Consider the following 23797-nt stretch of genomic DNA (forward strand, 5'->3'; position numbering starts at 1 on the left):
GCTCCTGCACCCCAGTGGCCGCTCGGAAAACTACAAATGATACGCTGGAAAACTAGTAGCGTAATATTGCACTTCTTTTGGTTAAGAAGCGCAATTAAAGCAGAATGCATGGGAGTACTTCACAATAGAAGCAGATTATAAGGTGGAAAACTTCGGAGTCCCTTGCACGCTATTCGCAGTGATTGCACAGTATAATGCTGGTGCGAAAAAGCTCTTTGACTCCCGACCTGCAACATGGGACCCACTTCCACAATTGCCCAACATTGTGGCAACAGCTTTGCCATGACCCATCTCTGGACTGATACAGCGACCCACTTTTGGGGGTCAATACCACTGTCTTAATGCATTCCCCCATTGTCCCGGCCTTTGATTCCTTTCCCTTAGCCCAACCTCCTCCAGCCTACGTCCCTCCTGATGTTTTTGCTCATCATTCCCAGTCAGCACAGCCAATGGTCAGGGATGATGGGAATTGTAGGCCAAAACATCTGGATGACCCAGGTTGGAGGAGATTAGTCATAGAATCATAGAATAGCAGAGTTGGAAGGGGCCTATAAGGCCATCAAGTCCAACCCCCTGCTCAATGCAGGAATCCACCCTAAAGCATCCCTGACAGATGGTTGTCCAGCTGCCTCTTGAAGGCCTCTAGTGTGGGAGAGCCCACAACCTCCCTAGGTAACTGGTTCCATTGTCGTACTGCTCTAACAGTCAGGAAGTTTTTCCTGATGTCCAGCTGGAATCTGGCTTCCTTTAACTTGAGCCCATTATACCGTGTCCTGCACTCTGGGAGGATCGAGAAGAGATCCTGGCCCTCCTCTGTGTGACAACCTTTTAAGTGTTTGAAGAGTGCTATCATGTCTCCCCTCAATCTTTTCTTCTCCAGGCTAAACATGCCCAGTCCTATTCACCTGGTCCCAGTCCCCCGTGGGACATGAGAGAGTACACCCTTTCCCCATTCCCCACGGTGCAGCATTCTCACTGCTCAGCCTGAGAACATCCTGCTCCTTCACCTACCCCCCAGGAACTGGGATTAGATTGTCTTTACCTTCTCAAGAAGGAGGTGAGAACAGCACAAGCCCTCGCACTTCTTCCAACTTTCCTGGGACGCCAGTGCAAAGTGAAAACAGCCCTGTAACCAGCAGCCCTTTGGGCCCTCCCTAGGCCTCTAGCTATTGGCATTTTCCCAGCATGTGCAATCTCTGGCACTGGCCATGATGGCAATCTGTCAGTGGCTGCAGGGAATAAGAAGGCGCAGGTGAGGGTGCCGGGTATTTTGGTGAAACTCAGAAAGGTGGAGCTTCAAATCTGGTGCACCTTGATTGATGATGGAAAGATTGACCCACATCTTAAAGGCACAAAAACTTCAGCAAGTGCCCTGTCATCTTTTTGGGGGAATGAGGGAAAGGAGGTGGAACATCTGACACACTGTGGCCATATCACATTTTGAGGGACAGGGTGGATCCTTAAAGTTCAGTTAGAAATTCAAAGAGCAAAACTGTTTTAGTGAAGGCTAAAGGCGTATAATTGTAAGGGGCCCATTCTAAGTCAAAGGGACATAGCAAAAACCTAAAAGCAAGATAATGTTCTAGTGAGCTTGTTTAAACAGCCTTTGCATATAGTGCTGTGCTTTAACATTATATTTTAATTAAAAGGCATTAATATATTGTTTACTCTGAATTTAATTCATATATTTCATTAAACAAGCGGCCATGGGTTTATCAGCCCATCCCGAAGATTTTGCATTCAGTATCCAGAATATTGGCAGACAGCAGCAGGTTTACTTCTTGAAGACCAAGTCAACGAAATACAGCTTGCATATTTTTATAAATAACTCCAGAAGTAAAAGGGAGGGCGTCGTTACTTTTAATTCATTTAGCTAGGGTGACCATATGAAAAGGAGGACAGGGCTCCTGTATCTTTAACAGTTGCATAGAAAAGGGAATTTCAGCAGGTGTCATTTGTATATATGGGGAACCTGGTGAAATTTCCTCTTCATCACAACAGTTAAAGCTGCAGGTGCTCTGCCCTCTTTTAAATCTGGTCACAGTATAGCTCCTGCAGCTTTAACTGCTGTGATGAAGAGGAAATTTGACCAGGTGCGACATGCATACAAATGACACCTGCTGAAATTCCCTTTTCTATGCAACTGTTAAAGATACAGGAGCCCTGTCCTCCTTTTCATATGGACACCCTAATTTAGCACAACTTGAAAATTCAAGGATGGGACATTGCAGCTGCAATCCAAAATGTCCTTGCTAAGGAGTAAGCCCCACTGAACACAGTGGTGCTTACTTCTGAGTAAATATGCATCAAACTGCACTGTGAGGTGACCAGACCCATATTGTCCCTCCGGATTCATTGCAAGCTAGTTGTGAGATGAGTGTTGCATTTTATTTGTGTGCTGCAATATTATTTATTTGTTACAATACCACCAGTGTGTATGGAGCTTTGTAGAGCTTCATAACCAGGGAGCCAGTGTGGTGTAGTGGCTAAAGCGTTGGACTTGGAGCCTGGAGGTCCGGGTTCTAGTCCTCACTCAGCCATGGAAACCCACTGGGTGACTTTGGGCTTGTCACAGACTCAGCCCAGCCTACCTCACAGGGTTGTTGTAGGGATTAAAAATGGAGAAGAGGAGGAGGATTATGTACACCGCCTTGGGTTCCTTGGAGGCAAAAAGGTGGAATATAAATGCAATAATAAATAAATAACCTAAAACAGGGGTGGGCAAATTGCAGCCTAAGGCCGCACTCATCCCCCAATCTAATATTTCAAAGCCCTCCACAAGCAGAAGCTCTCACTGCTTCCAGCCTTCTCTGGACAGCCCAGTGAGTGGGGAGAGAGAGGGCGGGGGTGGGGGAGAGAGAGGGCGGGGGTGGGGGAGAGAGAGAAGAGAGAAGGCTGTATGGCTCCAAGTTTTGGAGGGCCATTGGGCAAGATACCCTCAATTGGGGCCCTCCCTCAGGGAGTCGACCTTCTCACTTCCATTGACACCAGCTGCTCTGGCTCCTCCTCCTCTTTCTCCTCATGGCTACCACTTGGCCGAAAGAGCCAATGAGCAAGCAGGCAGGGGCATCTCCTGCTCCTACTTCTCGCCACCACCATTGTCTGGGCCAGAGTGAGAGGCAGGTGAAGAAGCAGGTTGCCATGGTGAAGGGGAGGAGCACACCCAGGGGGCTCTTGGGGGGAGCTAGTAGCGCATGGGCCCTCAGCAGTTGCCTGACCATGCCAACCCTTGACGCCAGCTCTAGGTGTCAAAAAAGAGAGAAGGCAGTAGCCCACCCATTTTTGGCTCTGGGCCCAGCCACCACCGGCATCTGACTCACCCACAACCAGCATGTGGCCTCTGACAGATCACCCCCAAAGAAGTGTGTCCCTCAACAGAAAAAAAAGGTTCCCACACACCCCACCTAAAAGGTTAGGCCTCTGGCTGCTAAGGATTATGGGGTTTAGACAAACGCTCCATGGAGCAGGTGGGTTTGGAGAGGAGACACCTGAAGAAAGATCCTTCCAAGGTGGCTTGTGGGTAACGTCAAGCTGGAGCACTTTCGGATTGGCCTTCCTTGACCCCTGTACGCACCTGCCAGAGACATTAAGAAGGGCCCTGACATCCCTTTTTCAACCTGAAAACAAAAGAGATTTTCTCTTTGCGATTCAATTACAGTATCGCTGGTTCTGACAGCAGCCAGAAAACCAATGAATTCCTCAAGGGGTTGGCTTACAAAAGTGCTTTACAATTTGGCAGCATGCACTTCAAATGTTTACTCAGAATAAAGTGCTGTTGTTCGAGGGGACTTTCACCCAGGTTAGTCACAAGTGCAAAGCCATGTGCAGTCCGATATGCAGTCCGACATCTGTCAGGAGGGCTGGAGCTCAGTGCTGGAGGACAGTTTCTGGAAGAAATCACCAGCATCTCCAGGTAGGGGCTGGGAAAGACTCTTGTCTGAAACCCTGTAAGAGCCACTATCAGCTAGCATGTGGACCAGACTTCCCCAAACCAGTGCCCTCTAGATGTCTTGGACTTCAATTCCCATTAATGCCATTCATTATACAGGTGATGTGAGTCATTGGCCAAAATATTTGGAGGCACTAGACCTGTCATTATCACAGCCCATAATTTAATTAACCGTGGTTTGCTGAATCGTGGGGTTGTCATTACATTCGAATCCACAAATATGGGTTAACTGTGGATTTGTTAACCATGAACAACTCAGAAAAAGAACCCAAGGTTTGTTGTTGGGTTGTCAACTCTGTGTTGTTCAAACCATGGGTTGTTCTGTATGAACCCAAAATCGTAGACTGTTCTTGCATTGTTTTGCTAGGCTACAAAGGCAGCGGAAAAGTGATTAAAAAAAGGCCCAGCCTCTTTACATACTAATACTGTAGTACCACAAAGGCAGTTGGGATACAGCGAGCAGGAAACCCAAACAACCCAGAGAAAACAATTCATGGTTTGTTTGATTGTCTGCCAGACAAACCATGGGTAGGGCAACAATCTATGATTTTTTTAAAAAAAAACAAAGCATAGTTTAATGTTACATGTAGGGTGACCATATGAAATGGAGGACAGGGCTGCTGTATCTTTAACAGTTGTATAGACAAGGGAATTTCAGCAGGTGTCATTTGTATATATGGAGAACCTGGTGAAATTCCCTCTTCATCACAACAGTTAAAGCTGCAGGTGCCCTGCCCTCTTTTAAATCTGGTCACTCCAGTATAGCTCCTGCAGCTTTAACTGTAGTGATGAAGAGGAATTTCCCCAGGTTCTCCATATATACAAATGACACCTGCTGAAATTCCCTTTTCTATGCAACTGTTAAAGATACAGGAGCCCTGTCCTCCTTTTCATAGGGTCACCCTAGTTACATGTGCATAGCTGATTGAGATGGACCTGTGGTCTGACTTAGTAAAAACAACAACCAGACAACTTTTTTTTTTTACCTTTCTGCGTTTTCCCACCAGTTTTTCTTAAAGCAGAAAAGCAGGGAAAGATGGAATAGCCGCACAATGTCTTTTTATTGGTAGTGCTAGACGCCATCCATTTGTCAGTATCCTAAGTAAATGTCATTGCTTTCAATGGGGCTGTGAGGAGCTGCTGGCTGCCCCCGTGGGGAACTTCTGAACAGCCCTCATAGTGAACAACCTTCCGGACTGATTCCACCCACCTAGGCTGCCCACTGGCCCATTCTAGGCAGGAAAAGGTATAAAGGGCTTCCTGCTTGAACAACATGCACTTCCTCACCTCCTAGTACTCCTGCAGCATGTTAGCTTTGGTCTTGACATTTGACTTGCTCCTTGATTTTGCCTCCTGGCAGGTCCTTCAGACCTAATTTGCTCTGTCATCCTGTTTTCTGGCTCCTCCTATGGCTTCAGGTTCTTGGCTCCCGGCACACCTCAACCTACTACCGACGGCCCAGCCCTGTTAAGGTAGGGTGACCATATGAAAAGGAGGACAGGGCTCCTGTATCTTTAACAGTTGCATAGAAAACGGAATTTCAGCAGGTGTCATTTGTATATATGGAGAACCTGCTGAAATTCCCTCTTCATCACCACAGTTAAAGCTGCAGGAGCTATACTAGAGTGACCAGATTTAAAAGAGGGCAGGGCACCTGCAGCTTTAACTGTGGTGATGAAGAGGAAATTTCAGCAGGTTCCCCATAGATACAAATGACAGCTGCCGAAATTTCCTTTTCAATACAACTGTTAAAGATACAGGAGCCCTGTCCTCCTTTTCATATGGTCACCCTGGTTAAGGGCTTCTGCTGCAAGCTGTAATTCTAAGCATGCTTACTTAGGAAGAAGCCCCATTGTCCTCAGGGCTTTTCTATGTGAAGCTTTCAACCCGCACCTTAACTGAAGCTTCTGTTCCTGGATTCTTTGTGGGATTAAGATTGGCTCCTTTACACATGCTTTTTCCTGGGAGGTTTCTTTCTCTGCCTTTCTATATGTTCCATTATACAGCCACTAGGTGGTGCTGTGGTATGGATTTCTATGGTGTTACAGAGGCCATTCAGAAAAAATACCCCATTTTCCTCATTAGGAAAAAAATGTAATAATGGTTGCAAAGCACAGGAAAGGCCCTGGAGGATGACAACATTGTGTAAAGGACCCACAAACTACTGTAAGTGAGGTATCATGAGCACACATTAAAAGCTTCGTGTAGAAAGGTTCTCAGTGGGTTCACTGCAAAATTCACATACATAGGATCTGGCTACATTGTTACTTAGATGTGTGGCATCTATCTCTACATATTGCAGGTTAGGTCCTTCTGGAGTGGCAACACCACATCCCCTTGCAAGCTGATGGCATTATTTGGTAAGTTTCTGTATTTTGCAACAAAGCAAGAGGTTGAGTTGGAAGTAGAAAACTAATATCTGTAATGATGCTGATTCTTCAGTTCCTTCTTCACATGCCAGATCCTTAATGTAATGATGTGATTGTGATTCTCATTACATCCCCCCTGTGTAAAGAGGCTATTAATTAAAAACAAAACTTTTAGAATCAATTGTGGATGCATGCATGCAACATTGTGGTAACCTGGAATTTCAATCATTACTAACTGGAGTCTACAAGGGATCTCGCTCAGTTCCCCCCCCCCCCCCTGCTTTTTGAAATGTTTCTATTGAATTTTCAGAGATGGCTCCAACTGCAGAAGGCGCATTGGAGAAGGAACTTAGAGTAGCATTGATGTTCCATACCAGATTTCTCAAACCTGGGCTACAACTCCCATAATTCCCAGCTACCATGGCCGTGGTTAGGTCACCCCAAATCAGAAACATTAAGGGTTCAATCCTATTTGGAAGATACTCTGGCTGAGGGGCTATAAGATATGGTGGACACACACACCCCAAACACACACACACCACCCTGGCGTAGTGTGCAATAGGCTGCCACCACAAACGATATGTTGATGCAACTGCTCAGATATGTCAGTAGAACACATTGTCAAAGCATCTACTATATACCAGCACAATGGCCAAAATGGTGCTCATTTGTTGTCTCTCTACTATCTCATGACACATTTTAGATTGCAGCTGATGATCATTGGTCAAGAAAAAAAAATCTCTCCATGTTAGACTGGATAGAGATGCTGACGCTAAATCTCTTAATCTGTCGCATGCAATCAGTTCACACAATCTTTCATCGTTCATGTTTTTACTAAATCACTTCCAGTGCAATACCCTATGCATATCTACTTAGAAGTACCGTTAAGCTAATGGTGCTTATATTCAAGTAAGCGGGTAAAGCAATGCAACTTCCATGATGGGCATCTCTACATTAAGCAACCCCCCTTCATCCTTACCAGGCTTTCTTCTTTTGGAGTCTTTCCAGGTTTATGACGGGCTTCTTTAGATGGCAAACACATGATTTGGTATTGAAAACTTCCTTTCTTGGAAACGCTCCATATGTTCAATGAAACAGCGATATCTAGTGGCTGTATTATAGTGCTCCACTGGTATTACACGCTGCAGATATGTCGCATTAACTTTTATTACAGCTTATCTCCCATCTTTTTGAAAGTGGCATAAATGGGGGAGAGTAGGGAGCAAGTCCTGGAGGTTGAGAACAACATGTAAAGGACCTACAGTACATACTTCTGTGAGTGACCAATCATGAGCGTGCAATAAATCACTCGTGTAAAGAAGCTCTCTGACTCTCTGCTGAATGTGTAACAGTGTGAACCAATTCTACTGAAAAGCATTGATGTGAAATGTGTTTGATGTAGAATGGCTCATTCGCACATGCAAATCAGCATGTAATGAACAGGCATGCATGAACCAGCCAGCCTAGTTAATGTTCCTGAATGTCTCCACTCCTTTATGCACACAAGTACTGCAGAAAGGCTGTGTGAACTGAGCTGCTTACAATGTGATCTGTCAGCCTGTGACCATGATCTTAGCTGCACAGTTTCCAGTTGCCACAATCATTGGAATCACAACATGTTGCTCACCATCATAACTTTGTTTCATGCTCTCCATTCTTCACAGGGAACCTGCGTACAAGACTATATTAAGAAATTCAGCAGTGTGAATTGGCCCTCTCATATTATTTTGCACCAACCTAAGTTGTCTTGAAGCATTCGTCAGTTTCTGAATTTCTGCTCCTTTGGTGGCGGGCTAAACATTATACACAAGAAGCAGAAATGCAAAGGGGAAACTTATGGTTAAAATCCTAATTTGAAGCTCATGGGACTTCTCTACAGTTTTTTAACCCCTATGTCAAATTGTCCTAGTCCAGTATTTATTTATATCCTACCCTTTGTCCTCTTGCAAGGAACCCAAAGCGGCTTACACGGTCCTCCTCCTCTCCATTTTATCCTCACAACAACAACCCTGTGAGGTAGGTTAGGCTGAGAGTCAGGGACTGGCCCAGAGTCACCCGGTGAACTTCATGGCTGTGTAGGGACTTGAATCTAGGCCTCTCGGATCTACACTACTGCTTTAAAGCGCTTTATAACAGTTTTGAAAACTGTATATGGAGTGTGTCCTGGGCCTCAACAGTTATCAAAACTGTTAATAAAGTGCTTTAAAGCAGTAGTGTAGATCCTGCCCCAGTCCAACACTCCAACCACTGCACCACACTGCTTCCCTTTCCCTCTTTTTCCTTTGAGTTTTGCGCACTGTATCTCCCACACGGCCTTTGCCGGCCTGCATTCCAACAATATTTCATGAGCTGCCTCCCTCCAACACTGGGCATGGGTAGGATGAGCTCAGTTTTCATCAGTGCATGTCAGCAGTCCTTCCCAGCCTTAGCAGGGGAAGGGGGAAACCCTAAAAGATATTGCATAGCATGAGCTAAGAATTCCCTACTCAGCAACATAACAGGTAAACAAAGCCCCAGTGTCAACTTAGCAACTCTGGTGTTTTGTTTTCCCTGCTCCCGCCATCAATCATTAGTGTTTTCATAAATTGTGCTTTCATGGATTTATTTTACACTAGCTGTACCCGGCCACGTGTTGCTGTGGCTCAGTCTGGTTAAATGGAAAAGAAAGAAAAGAGAAAGCGCACGTTTTCTTGTCCATGTGAGAACCAATCCGTGTCTAGATCTAAACCGCACAATTCTAAAGATTGGCCCTGAGCTTTGTTGATGGTGATTGCAAACGCCAATCGAATTGGGAATTGCAATCTCTTAAATTGAAATGGCATATCCGTTGGAATCATAGGAATGCGAGGAATGAGGACATCTTCACCTTTGAAAGGTCCTGTCAAGATTGTTGCTTCTACGACGTTGCTCAGTAATTTTTTTACTGCAAGCCGTGTGGCGTTGCAAAGCTTTGGCTGGTTGATATTTCGCAATAGGATAATTGGCACACCGATTTTCAATTGCAGTACGTGCAGTGGCATCTCTGGCAGATCAAGTGAATTCAAAAATTCTGTTGGATAATTAACCGCTTCATCTGCTTCCACAACAGTGTCGACGGACTTGTATGTGACTGCCTCGCTTTGAATGTTAGACTGAATAATATTGTTAAGTTCGTAGACGTCTTTGTTCTTGGCCGCAAAAATAGCTCGTTCACTCAGCCAATCGTAATTCTTATAATTGGTTTGAATATTGGGAAATACTTTTTCAAGCAATTCTTCTTTTGACGTCACTAAATTGCAGAAGTTATGAGGCAATGAAATTTGTCCTGAGGTCAGATCAACCGGCACCTTTCCGTTCCCAATTTCCAGCAATTGACGTGAGAATATCTCAGCTGATCGATCGTTTTGCAGCTGGACACGCATATTTGTAGTTAATTTTAACGTCTTTACGTGTCGCCACAAAGTAGAGTATTTCAGGCAAGCATTTATTTCGTCCGCTGGTGTCGATCGAGGAATTACAGATAATGTTTGCCTGAAATCTCCTGCAAGCAATATTAATGCGTTCCCAAATGGTCTTATGTTTCCACGCAAATCTTGCAACGATTGATCAAGAGCCTCGAGCGATTTTTTGTGCGCCATTGTGCATTCATCCCAAACAATAAGTTTGCATTTATGCAATACTTTTCCCATGCTGGATGCTTTGGAAATGTTGCACGTGGGAGTTTCAATGAGTTGCATGTTCAATGGCAATTTCAAAGCAGAATGAGCAGTTCTTCCACCTGGTAGCAATGTCGCAGCTATTCCGGACGACGAAAGAGCTAAGGCTATGTTATTTTGGGCTCGAATTGCTGCCAGAAGCAATCTAATTAGGAACGTTTTACCAGTTCCTCCTGGCGCATCTAAGAAGAAGATTTCTCCAAGCCCGTTATTGACAGTTTGCATTATTTGATCGTAAATGCCATTTTGCTCAAGCGTTAGCTTAGGAATATTTGATTGCACATATGACAAAAGATCAGCCGTGTTGTAATTTTGTTCACGATGCAATTCTACATCGAACGAAGCAGGAGCAGATCGATTCGGTGATGGCATTCTCAATTGATTGAGAACTTTGTTCGCGATTTCTAAGCACAAATCTTCAATCATTATCAACGCTTCGTTGTAGATTTCTGCTGTGAAATCCATGTTCATATTTGAATTTTCCTTGCGTATTCGACGGAAAATATCTTCAGCCATGTGCGATTTATATTTCTCCCATAACTCTGTTGGAGATGAAGGAGAGCAGGCGGTCAATATGATTGCAAACAATGCACGAATTTGATTTGGATGTGATGTGTTGTACGCGTCACTAATGCATACATCCCAGTGTCGGTCGTTCTCCAATAAATTCAGAGCTTGACATGCACTGCGGAAAGTGGCATGTGTAACGCCGTTGACAATTCTCAATTGCTGGAAAGACGTTGGACCGGGCACATTTACCAACAGCATGCGAAGAAAGAAGCATTCATCTTGATTGGGATGCACGGTGTACAGTCTGCCTATCGTAGTTTCTTTGAATATGCCAGGTTGTCCGTCGACTCGCTCTCCTCATTTGCGTCATTCAAATGATTTTCTACTCGCATTCCATGTGTAATTCGTAGGCACTTCCGAATACAGCGGTGTTTTCGCAAACACGTCATTTTGACATAACGTGAAGAAAGCAGTTAACGTTGTAGCCAGTAGATTCAGGGCTATTTGTTGCACATTTGCAGCTGTGAAATAAACGCGTTGTCCATTTTCTAGATGTACTGCTAAGTGAACAACAGCTGGACTTTGTTCATGTATGGGAAATGAAAGAATTCGCCATACAGCTTCATTGCTGCTTATGTATCTTCCAGCCTGACCAGCATGTGTTGCTTTTACGTCCAACAGATGGCGCTGTTTTTCAAAAAAAGAATGTTTTTACCTGTCACAGGTGTGGTGAGGAGGTTAGTGGGTTTTGGCCCCTCTGCTAGGCCGGAATCTCCTGGCAGTTACCTTTCTTCAGAACTTGGAACTTCCATAGAAGGCCGCAGTCCCAAGAAACATTGCTAGATGGCGCCAAATAGGAGAGAACATGGAAATAGGAGAGAAGGCAGAGGCAGTGGATTGGCCTAGTGGTTGGTGATGTCACAATGACTTCTCTCCTATTTGCATAAGTAGCTTGGAGGAGGCCTCTGGGCTTTTTATACCCTATTTCTTCTATTCTAAGACACACTTTTGTCCCCATCTATAATATAGTTACATAAAACGCGCGTATTCGAATGCAACGTTGTGTCAAAATTTCAAAGCAATCGGTGAAGAACTTTCGGAGATTTTAGATTAGGAACAAACGAACATTTACATTTTTATTTATATAGAAGATGTATCCATCCATACATACATCTATGCATTACATTTTAGCATGTACTTATGCCTATGCATTCATTCACCTTTTACGTGCTGATTTTTTTTTAAAAAAAATCAGCAGTTCTGATGATGTTACAGATATGTGAGTTAGCCAGCCTTCCCCAACCTCATGCCCTCCAGATGTTTTGGACTTCAACTCCCATCAGCTCCTTCCAGCAAGACCAGTGGTCAGGAATGCTGGGAGTTGTAGTTCAAAACATCTGGCGGGTACCAGGTTAGCAAAGGCTGGGTTAGACCCAGATTTAGTCATGCTTAGAGTAGACCCATGGGACTTAAGTTAGGCATAACTAACTTTTCCCATGGATTTCTACTCTAAGCATAACTATAGCTTGCTCCAACCCTACATGAATTATTGTTTATTACATTTATATCCCACTTTTCCTCTAAGAATCTCAAGGCAGCATACATAGTTTTCCCCCTTCCCAACATTTTATCCTCACAACAACCCTGTGAGGTAGGTTAGGCTGGGAGTGACTGGGTCAAGGTTATCCAGTGGGAATTTGGAGCTGGGTCTTCCAAGCCATTGTCCAACGCCCTGGGATGAGTGAGAAGATTATTATTATTTTGCTTTTTAAGTGCTGTTCTCCAAGCCTCTCTTTCCAATCTTATCTAGGATAGTTCTGTATTCCCTGGTCTGCGACAGTATTGACTCATAATCGGTCTGTTTATTTATAGACTACACATGAGCATGGATTAGTTGGCATCCTCATCTAATCCATAAACTATGTAATCCAAGCTATTTTATAGCCAAGTGCTCTATCTTACTTGGTTTGAGAATCTCAGTCCCTTATATTAAAAAGTCACACGCCAGGACTTCGATTTAACAAGGAATGTTGGGGGGGGGGGTTGGAGTTTGTGTCTGTAAAACTGATACAATTCATAAAAATAAAGATAGGTTGTTTTGTTTCTGTTTGTTTTTGCCAAATAATTTGCAGTACAATCCTCCAGGAAGTTTTCCTAGGCAAGCATCAATGAAATGAATCACAAAACTGATAAACTTGAGTATAAATAGTGGATACTTGATTCAAGACAAAAGAAAACAGTGGCCAGAACCCAAAACATATACAATATATTAGTTCATCGCAGTGGGAAATTTTCATTTTATTTTCCCCTTTAAAAAAATACAGCCTCCACCACCCCATCCCATTTTACAATTGTCTTTCTTTCTTTCTTTCTTTCTTTCTTTGTTTTTGTTTATTGTGCAATATTTATTACCAAAGGCCAAAGAAATCCATGTCCAAACTAGCTCAGGAAGTATTTCGGAATAAATAAATAATTTGGGCTTGTAGCTTTTTTATTTTACTTTTACTTTATTGCAATTATTGTTTAGAACTACAGAGGTAAATAAAGATGGCTCACAAAGTAATACTTTTTTAAAAAAAGAGTTACAGTAAGGTGGCTAGCCAGAATAAAAGTGAGGAAAAGGCATATATAGCAAAGGCCTTGGGGTGGATACAATAAGAAATAAAGTGCTGACTGCAGGTTTTGTGAGGCCATTGAGTAAGATGCCCTAAGTAGGCTGGTGGGATTCCTTGCTTTTGTCATCACTGTGCACATTATTTATTTATTTATTTATTTATTTATTTAAAATATTTATATCCCACCCTATATCACTAAGATCTCAGGGCAGCGTACAGATAAAAACATACCATATAAAACAATAAATATACACAGTTAAAAACAAATTAAACCATGATCCAAGTTAAAACAATATATAATTTAAAAGCAATAGATACAGTTAAAACAGTTAAAACAATGTGCCAGTGAGTTTAACCATCAAAGGCTTTGTTAAAAAGCCATGTTTTTACTTGGCGTCGAAATGCAATCAATGTTGGCACCAATAGGGCCTCCAAGGGGAGGGCATTCCACAGTCGGGGTGCCACCACAGAGAAAGCCCTCTACCTTGTCCCGTCATAACGTATATGTTGCATTAGTGGGAAGCGGAGAAAGGCTCCTCCAACAGATCTAAGGTCTCGGGCAGGCATATATAAGGAGAGGCGCTCTCTCATGTATGGAGGTCCCAAGCCATTTAGGGCTTTAAACGTCATTACCAACACCTTGAATTCTGACAGGAAGCATATAGGCAGCCAGTGCAGTTCCTTTAAGATCAGTGTTATGTGGGCTCTAGAAGATGTACCCTCTGGGATTACCCTCTGGGACGTGTCTGCAACACTACCCAGGAGGGGAAGGGAAGGCAAGTGGAGGCAGCATCAGCTCCACATCTTTGCTCTCGTCAGATGATTGGAGAGGGCAGGTGAACAGGCAGAGACAACCAGGATGATCAGGGGTCTGGAAACAAAGCCCTATGAGGAGAGACTGAAAGAACTGGGCATGTTTAGCTTGGAGAAGAGAAGATTGAGGGGAGACATGATAGCACTCTTCAAATACTTAAAAGGTTGTCACACAGAGGAGGGCCAGGATCTCTTCTCGATCCTCCCAGAGTGCAGGACACGGAATAACGGGCTCAAGTTAAAGGAAGCCAGATTCCAGCTGGACATCAGAAAAACCTTCCTGACTGTTAGAGCAGTACGACAATGGAATCAGTTACCTAGGGAGGTTGTGGGCTCTCCCACACTAGAGGCCTCCCAGAGGCAGCTGGACAAGCATCTGTCAGGGATGCTTTAGGGTGGATTCCTGCATTGAGCAAGGGGTTAGACTCGATGGCCTTGTAGGCCCCTTCCAACTCTGCTATTCTATGATTCTATGACACCAAGGAAGAGGTTAAACCACTCTCTACCGAGATGTGGGTCTGAGCAGGTGCAGTAGTATAGAGCAGTGTGGTGTGGTGGTTCAAATATTGGACTGGGAGTCGGGAGATCTGAGTTCTAGTCCCCACTTGGCCATGGAAGCTCCCTGGGTGACTTTGGGCCAGTCACAGACTCTCAGCCCAACCTACCTCACAGGGTTGTTGTTGTGAGGATAAAGTGGAGAGGAGGAGGATTCTGTACGCCACCTTGGGTTCCTTGCAGGAAAAAAGGCGGGATATAAATGCAATAAATAAATAAATAAAACGAGCAGGTGCCCAACCATGCCAGCCCCCCTATGTCTGTCCTGGTGAGGTGAGTCGGGCTCCATTCAGTCAGATTCCAAGGGACCTGGCCGTTAGCGCAAGTGGGCCCAAAGCACATGCAAGTTCCAACACATGGGGTGGGTGGGTTGTGTTCCAGAGCAATAAACAGAGGCCAGAGCCATGTGTATAGTCAAACTGAAGCTGGGGTCAACATCTAAGACCGCCATCAGGGTAATGGAAGCAGGAGCTTGGCCCAGTGTCCACACAATAGCATCACGTTGTTCAGAAGGAGGCCAGTGATTTATAGGGCCCAGCTTGGAGTACTATGATTGGTCCGCAGGGGGCAGGGAGGGCAGGGAGTATCCGTAGGCAGCCTAGTACCGTAGTCGAGGCAGCTCACTTGTAGACTAGACCCAAACGCCGTCTGCCAAGAGTGCAATGTTGTGGTGTAGTGATTAGAGTGTTGGACTAGGACTCAGGAGATCCAAGTTCTAGTCCACACTCAACCCTGAAGTTCATTGGGTGACTTTGGGACTCTCACGAATTCTCAGCCTAACCTACCTCCCAGGGTTGTTGTGAAGATAAAATGGACAGTAGAATAGTTATGTACTCCGCCTTGGGCTCCTTAGGAGGAAAGGTGAGCTATACATGTAATAAATAAATAAAATAAAAACAAAAGGTAGGGTGTTGGACTCTGAACTAGCAAGAGCCCTGGCTTGAGACATACATGGTAAAAGGAAAGAAGGAAGGAAGCATGAGGGGGGTGCGTAATTATGGGAATGGGACAGCAACATCAGTGAAAGGATATTGAGAATGTCCATCTGTGCTATTATAAAAGCTTATCAGTGGTCTATAAGCTGTAATTACGCATAACTACCTGTGTACATTGTTCAAATGCTACAATCAGTTTCTTCTTCGAGTTGTCCTCCTGACTAGATGTGGCTACCTCCCCACCCCACGCCACAAATAGTTAGAAAGCCACAGAGCTAGATGGTTAAGCCAGGGTGGTTTCTAGTCAAATGGTTGATTTGAAATCCGACCAAGTAAGAAGTGTTGGATGACAAAACTGAAGAAGAGTTAAAGGCTGTAGGTGAAGGAGCCCATGGTTGCACCAGAACTGTTAAAGTTATGTTATTTCTAGAAGGAATGAAATGATTTGGGTTCGTATCGGGCTGACAAAACCCAGAGGGGAAAAATACCCCCAAGGCTGGGAATTATGGGAGCTGCAGTCCAACACATCTGGAGGGCACCAGGTTGGGGAACACTGGTTTGGGGTGCAATCCTATGCATGTTTAGGTAGAAGTAAGTCCTATAACTTCCAGCAGCCCCCCAGAGTTATAGGAGTTATTTCTGTCTAAACATGCATAGAACATCTATGAATGTTTAGATAGAAAAAAGTTCTACAACAGCTTGGAATTGTAAGACTTTTTTTCGGGCTAAACATCCATTACACCCTTAATAGTTTAACATCAGAGTCAGACCAAGAGCATCATTTCAGACAGTTTGGACTCAACACTCCAATGAACTGAACAGTAAGCAGAACACTTCTTGCAATCTTCAAAAGCAAAAGGATTCATCTTCCCACCACCTGCCCAACCCACATGCACCACTTCCCAGGTTTCCGCGCACATTTTGCCGCCGTAAAACTCACCCTCTTTGCACTTTGGGACGTGTATGTAATTGCTACGGAGGGTGTCTCCAAGTACCAGGGATTGCTGTATAAGTAGCTGCTGTAAATCGAGCACAATCAGCTGAACCTTACTGATGATGTGTGCCTTTTTGCTTTCATATGGCTGCCTAATTACGCTTCTGCGCACGCTTTTCCATGGCAGTTTAGCAAGCCCCACAAAATTGCTTCTGTTTCAGGTTTGTTTCATTTCCATAGCGATCTACTCAAACTGCGGTAGATTCTCACTCTGAAAAAAATATGTGGTTCTCTTCTTCGTCCTCCCTCTCATCCAGCCCTGAGCTAGCAGGGCCACTAGATGTGCATTCTTTGCCTGGACATCTGAAGCAAAGTGCAGCCCGATACAAACCCACTGTCTCACTTCATTATGGGAGTGCTCAGCATTCAGACAAGGGAAGGGCTGGAGCTCAGCAGAGAGTACATGCTTTGCTCACACTCCCATGTTCACAGTGGTAGCTAGTGCTCACTGGGGCAGATGGGGCGGAGGGCTGGGCTCAATACTCAATATTCTACTGAGATGGTTGGACGAGGAGGGCAGGAGAAGATCACGCATGGCCATCAGCAGCTACATGCAGCGCATTGGAGCAAATGCATCTGGTTGTGGGAGGATTGCTTTACCACCAGTGGGGGGGGGGGAGGCAGGGCCGGTGCCAGACTATTTTGCACCCTAGGCATTTGAGCTGCTTTCACCCACCCACCCCCACTGTCCTCGCCCCACCCCAGCATACCTGGGCGCAGGGCACCATCTCGCCTGCCCAGCTGAAGCGAAGCCAGGATATTGGGGTGGGGAGGCGGCCAGCCGGCCGGCTTCAAAAAGGCACGCCCGGAAGCCGCTCTCCCACTTCCCCACCCCAGCGTCCTGGCTTCGAAGCCAGCGCCCGGCCAGAAGCCATTCCTGGCTTCGAAGCCAGGACGCTGGGGTGGTGGGGCGGGTGGGCGGCTTTGGAATGGCTCGCCCAGAAGCCACCCTCTCAGAGCTGCTGTGGGAGAATGGCTTCCGGGCATGCCATTTGGCGCCCCCCTTACCTTGGCACTCTAGGCTGCCGCCTGAGCTGCCTCTATGGCAGCTCCGTCCCTGGGGGGAGGCAGAGGGTTGCCACTCTGTGTGGCCCAAATATAGAGCCACCTCTGCATGTTCAGTTGCTGGCATCTCTAGGCAGGGCTGCAAAAGGACTCCTGGCTGAAACCTTGAGGAGCCACTGCTTGTTAATGCAGAACTATAGGAAGACAACCTGGTGCCCTTCAGATGTATTTGGACTACAACTCCCATCAGCCCCAGCCAGCATGGTCAATGGTCAGGGATGATTAGGGCTGTAGTGCAAAACATTTGGAAGGCAACAGATTGGGGAAGGCTGTGCTAAGATTTCATAATATTTTGCATTGATCTAGTGCAGGGACAGGCAACCTGGTGCACTCCAGGTGTTCTGGACTACTACTCCCATAGGCCACAGACAGTATGGCTAATGGTCAGGGATTATGCATAGGGGTGCGCAAGGGGTGCGCCAGTTGTGCCCAGGCACACCCTAATGTCTCAAGCAATAAGCAGCTCCTCACCTACCATGGCCCTCCCACAGTCAGGCAAGCCAAACGTATAGTAGGGCAGTATTTAATCAATCAATCAATCAATCCTTTATGATTGAGTATTCAATAAATGTTCACCTTTAAAAAAATAAAATTCCCTGTGTGCACACCCTAATGAAAGGTGCTGCGCACATCTATGGGATTATGGAAATTGTAGTCCAACACATCTGGAAGGCACTAGGTTGCCTTCCCCTGATGGCAAAAATACTGAATTACAGAGCTGATTGGAGGGGGGCGGTTGGCACGTTGTCCTCCAATTTACTTAATTTGCAGCCTTCCCCAACCATCTGTAGTCCAGATCTTTTGGACCACTATTCCCAGCATTCCTGATGATTGGCTATGCTGAAAGGGGCTCATGGGACTTGAAGTCCAAACCCCTCTAGGGCACCATGTTGGGGGAAAGCTGCTCTAAAGCATCCTTCCTATGCCACCTAGGTAGTTAACATTCATCTGATCAGGGCAGGGCAGCTACCATTTTGATTTCCCACAATGCTCCGGAGGAACATTATGCCAGGGGCATGATGGGAAATTAACACGGTGGCTTCATGGCACTGAGCTGTGATGGGCTAGAAAATAAGTGTGGGAGGGGGCAAGGCAGGCATCAGCTGTGGGCTTTGAGGGGGGTGCTGGGGCCTTGCCACCCCCATGAATGCCCTTTGTTAACTGACCTGCTGAGATAGTTTGCCTGCTTCTGATATTCCCTATAGCCCTGTAAAAAAAGAAGGAGAAAAATTCCAAAGGCCAAAGCTACCCACTTTCCTGCTGCTGGGTCCACTCCCATTTCATGAAACTTCCTTATATGTTTCCTTGAATGATAGATACTTCCCTCATTTGGCGTTAATGAGGTGCTTAAGGTCACATCTAAGAGGCAAGGGCAGCAAAAGGGGAACTAAGAGTATCTGCTGAGTCTTTCCCAAAAATAAATAAATGGGAGCTTTAAGCATGATTCAGCCCATCACAGAAAATGTTTGCCCAGCATTTTACCCATGTGCTAGTCAGACTGAAAGTGGCACAGCCAAACAGAACTTGTAACTATGCTGTACTCAGGAGGAACATTTTGGAAACTCCCCTGTGTCCATCACAGAAACTTCCCTCTTCCCACCATTGAGGCAGTTGGGGTCAAATCCGGGCGTGACGCTCTGCAATTAGATTGCTGGAATTTTTAAAAAAGGCGCAGAGAACTCCAAATTGGGTTAGAGTGGCGGAACTGGGAGGGATTGTGCTCAACCCTTCGCCCCCCCCCCTATAAATTGCAAACGCCCACTCTCCACACAGCAGCTATTAGCTCTCTCTGTGTGTACAGATAGTTCATTTAGGGCATTTAAAGCAGGGGCACAAAACCCTTTCAGCCCAAGCTACCATTAGACCAGATAGGCAGCCGCCTAGGGTACAGACCTCAGAGGGGAGCAGTTCTGCCCTTTAAGGGTCACAGTTTTATACAAATTAGCTGTTTTAAGAAAAAACACAATAAAAGGAAAATAAAATAGTTCAGAAACTCTTCTTGAACAGCTGAATCAAAATTGGCCAAAAAATATATTGGGGGGTGCAAGTAGCTTGCCTTGCCTAGGGTGCAAAATAGTCTGGCGCCAACCCTGACTCCAATGCTTCAGACTGAGCACATCACTTTATTTTTAATAAGCAGCTCCTGAGTCGGACTGAGACCACAGCACCTGCTCAGGAGGAGGGGGCCAGCCAGCGGGCTCAGGAGGGACCCCTTCCTCCAGCATCTGCTGCCTGAGGCAGCTGTTACAGTCTGCTTAAGGGTAGGTGTGCTTGGGCACGTGTCAAGGGCTCACAACCCAGGAGGGCCCCCCTGACAAAAGTCCCCTCTTCACCCTTGCAACCTGCTTGTTCACTGACCTCTTACTCTGGCCCAGGCCACAGTGGTGGCGAGAAGGAGGAGCAGTAAATGCATCTGCCTACTTGCTCCCTGGCACTCTGCCTGTCAACATGATGATGATGATGATGATAATAATAATAATAATATTTCTTACCTGCCTCCCCGCTTGGATGGAGGCAGGGAACAACAATATGTATAAAATACTGATTAAAAACATACTATACACTGTTAAAACATCCCTAAAAGCCTACTAAAAGCATCCTAAAATTCCACTGGAGAGGCCTGCTGGAAGAGATCAGTCTTTATAGCTTTCTTAAATGCTGAAAGACTGTTAAGTTGACATGAGAACACAAGAAGCCCCCCCAACTGGTGTACATAGGCACCAACCTGTAACTATCAGGTCTAGTAGCCATTGCTAGCCTTCTCCTCCAGGAATTTGTCCAATGCCCCTTTTAAAGCTGTCCCAGTTGGTGGCCATTGCTATAGCAAGCAAGTGGTAGCAATGCTGAGAGAAGAGGAGGAGGAGGAGGAGGAGGAGGAGGAGGAAGACCAGCTGGTGACCATGGCAGCGAGAAGGTGGCCTGTCTGAGGGAGGGGACACACATTGAAAAACCTGGAGCCACCTTCAGCTCTGGTGAGCAATGGGCAGGGTCCCTTGCTTTGTGGGAACCTGGGTGCAGATAGTTATAATTGCCCCTGCTCTGGGCAGTTCCAGTCCATACCACACCCTCCTGAATTTAACAGATGGAAATGAGGGCATCCTTGTAACAAGGATTACAAGGCAGCAATACCAAACTGCAGAAGACTCAACTCAGCCTGCTATATGTCGGGCATTGTGTGGTATCTTAGTCCATCAAGTCATGCTCACATGTTATGTGCTCATTTCCATTTGCGTGTGTGTCCACAACACCCACTCTAGCCATGTCCATCTCGTGTAGAACGAACGCCCGCGCCTGTTGGTGGCTTTAAGAGGACAGGCTCCGCATCCGACTTACACGCGTTAATTAGAACGTCTGTAGGGAGCCCCAGCGCATTCGACTGCCTTTGCGGCGCCCCCCTAATCCCGTGTCGAGGAATCCCACGGCATGCAGTGATTTACCAGAGTCAGGCACCAGGAGATAGGGCTGCGTGTGTTAAATTTGGACAGTGTGTGTATTGCACATCACGAACAGGTGGCGACCCTGATTCTTTCGGGTTGCCTCGGGACGGGCGCGACTGTCTGCTTGCCTTCTCTTGAGCCTTTTGTGGTTTGATTTTTGGTTTCTAAAGGAAACTCCCGCAGCCAGCGACGAAAGTAAAGAGGTTGGATGGGTAGTTGGGGAAAGCAGGCTTGGGATGAGCTCGCTTCGGACAGCAGGGGGCGCTTTGGTGCCTCCACGTCCTCTAGCCAGCCTTGGGGCTTTGGGAGGGGGCGGGTTGGCTTGCGAACCACCGAGAAGACAGAGCCACTTCGGAGTTGGCAGCGGTGCATTGTGGGGGAGTGGCTGCTGGTACAATCGGTGCCGCTGCCCGGGAGCGGCTGCGGGCTGGGAGCGGCGACCGGGCGGCAAGTTCTTCGTAACTTGGCTCGCCAGGTAAGTGGCATCCGTGGCGCTTGGGGGGTGGGGGGAACCGAGGGGCGCGCTTGGAGCCCTCTTGACTAGGGGACGGATCGCATCTGTCCTCTTCCCCCACGCCCGCCGCTGCCGCCCCTTACTTGTTCCGACGTCTTCTGGAGACCCTAATTTCTCTCTCCCCCTTCCCGTTGGAGGGGCTGGTGAAATCCCCCCCCCCTCGTGCTTCGTTTCCTAATCAAACAAGCACCCGCGCGCGCCCCTCCGTGTATCCTTCTCCCCAAAGCGCTCCTTCCCTCCCCTGTCCAGGGTCCCACCCCGCCGGGATCCTCTTTCTCCTTCCTGTCTCCTGTCGCTTCCCAAACTTGTCGCTCCTCCGATTTTCGGTCTTTCAGCTGCATTTCCCTATTCGTTCTCCAGACAGTCCAACGCCGCTCTCGCCTTTCTCGTAAGCTTTCCCCAGTCTCTCTTTCTCTGGCGACCCCTCCCTTTAGCCCCCTTGAATTCCTCCACCCATCTGTATTATCTATTCTAATTATTTTTTTCTTACTCTGCAATCCCCTTCCCCTTTGTATTCTAGTTTCCCCCCCCCCCAAACAGAAAGTACTTCTTTATTTTATTAGATGTGTGGGGTGGGTGAGTGTATTTCCCACCTTTGTTCCTCTTGCAAGGAACTCAAGGGGGCCTTCTCTCCATTTTATCTTCACAACAACCCTGCGAGGTAGATCAGGCTGAGAGTCAAGGACTGGCTTAAAGTCACCCAGTGAGCTTCCTGGCCAAGTGGGGGCTTGAACCTGGGTCTGTCTCCCTGGTCCCAGTCCAACGTGATAATTGTTGCAGCGCAACCGGCTCTTAGAAGGTGTGCTTTTGAACAGAGGCATGAAGAAGTGGAAGGATGTGAAATTGTTGAACTTGGGGAGTGGGAGAAGGCAGATGAAAAAGTACAAGCGGAAGGTTCTTTTGAAAGGCTGGCTTCCCCAGATTCTGCCTCCACACTTTCTCAAGGTCTGTGGCACCAGCGTTCCTTATAGAGTATAATGCTTTGTGTCTACTTGTTTGTCTGCATTTGACTAACTGGATTGGCTACAAGATTCTAAAGAGGACTGGGAAACAGGTGCCTGGACAGGGTGTGGATGGAGCAGAGTTGTGATCACTCTTCTAAAACTATGGGGAGTGAGTCCTGGGCAGGCCTCGTCAGGCCAGGCAAAGGGTACAATACTTGTTTGAGGGCATGTTTGGTTGATATTTGACAGCACTCATTTTGGGGACTGTATTATGTAGCTCTTATATTTCATAGTTTTGAGTTTTGATTAAGCTTCTGGGGAAAAATAAACTAGAATCCTAAAGGTGGGTTATTTTATGACCGACTGGGGGGGGGGATTCCCAGTTTATTTTTGTTCACGTCCTATCTTTTCCAGGAAAAGAAGTGAAATTTGAGTCAGTGTGAATTTGGGGAAGGTCGTAACTTTTCTCTCCCTAAATACCAACTTCCTCAGTCGCTCAGGTCATTCGGTGCTGTTTCTCTTACTGGGGAGTGGCACGACTGACTGATTTGCAGAAAGACATTCCCCAAGGACTTAATTTGTGCCAGGGCTCAGCCCTGACATCTGATTTCATTGCCAGGGATCACTCTTGGAACATAAAATAAAAGTGTTCCTGAGGAAGTGTAGAGTGCATTTCCCTTTGCATTGGGTAATTACAGAGACACCCCACATGTCTGGTATTAAGAGAGAAGGGCTGCCAGATTCCAGGTGGCCTTAAGTGCTTTCATCATTTAAAAAATAAAATAAAATAGAAATTAAGTGCTACTCTTTCATTAAACAAGGTCACAGGTAGGATGAATTTGCGATCAGTTCCACCCATTTGAGGTTCTACATCTGCTAGTCAGTATGTCAACCATAATTCCTGAGCTCGATGGACAAATCAGTTTAAGGTAGCTTCCTAATGTGTGTTTGTTTGTGTGTGGTGATGCTAGTTTCTCTTGGTACTAAGCAGATAGCTCTCCTCTATCTTTGCAAACACAACAAAAAAGTTAAACCGTTTGATGACCCCTTCACCGAAATCAAATGGAGGGTCCCGCCCTGGCTGCACCATAGCATGGTGTCACCTGTGGTAGAGCCTGTGTTGAAACCAGACTTGTGTACCCTTCTCTTCAAGTTGTTTTATGTTTTTGACGAGGTTCTTTTTATTAATGCAATGTATTAAATTATGTAAATATTTACAGACACAACAAAAACTTGAGCATAAAATACAAATAACATTATAGAGCAAGGAAGGGTGAGTGGTATTAACAGATCCATTTGGATATGAGTAGTCTGGAAAAAGTCCGACACCCCCCACCGGTTTGCTAAGTTAACGTCACCCCGTGCGGATTTTGCCTTTCCCTCCATCGTACTTTTCTTTCTC

At 46.1% G+C, this 23797-nt stretch overlaps 1 protein-coding gene across 2 annotated transcripts in view; it reads left to right on the plus strand.

Moving 5' to 3' along the window:
• The first annotated feature begins 21334 nt into the window (after positions 1–21334).
• The window catches only part of PLXNB3 (plexin B3), a 67033-nt gene continuing 64570 nt past the window's right edge, over positions 21335–23797 (plus strand). For both annotated transcript variants that reach the window (XM_063119395.1, XM_063119396.1), the window contains exon 1: positions 21335–21412. The gene's annotated coding sequence lies outside the window, so the exon portion shown is untranslated. The remainder of the gene's footprint in view (positions 21413–23797) is intronic.

The sequence above is a fragment of the Elgaria multicarinata genome, chromosome 3, assembly GCF_023053635.1.
Source record: "Elgaria multicarinata webbii isolate HBS135686 ecotype San Diego chromosome 3, rElgMul1.1.pri, whole genome shotgun sequence".
Lineage (NCBI taxonomy): Eukaryota > Metazoa > Chordata > Lepidosauria > Squamata > Anguidae > Elgaria > Elgaria multicarinata.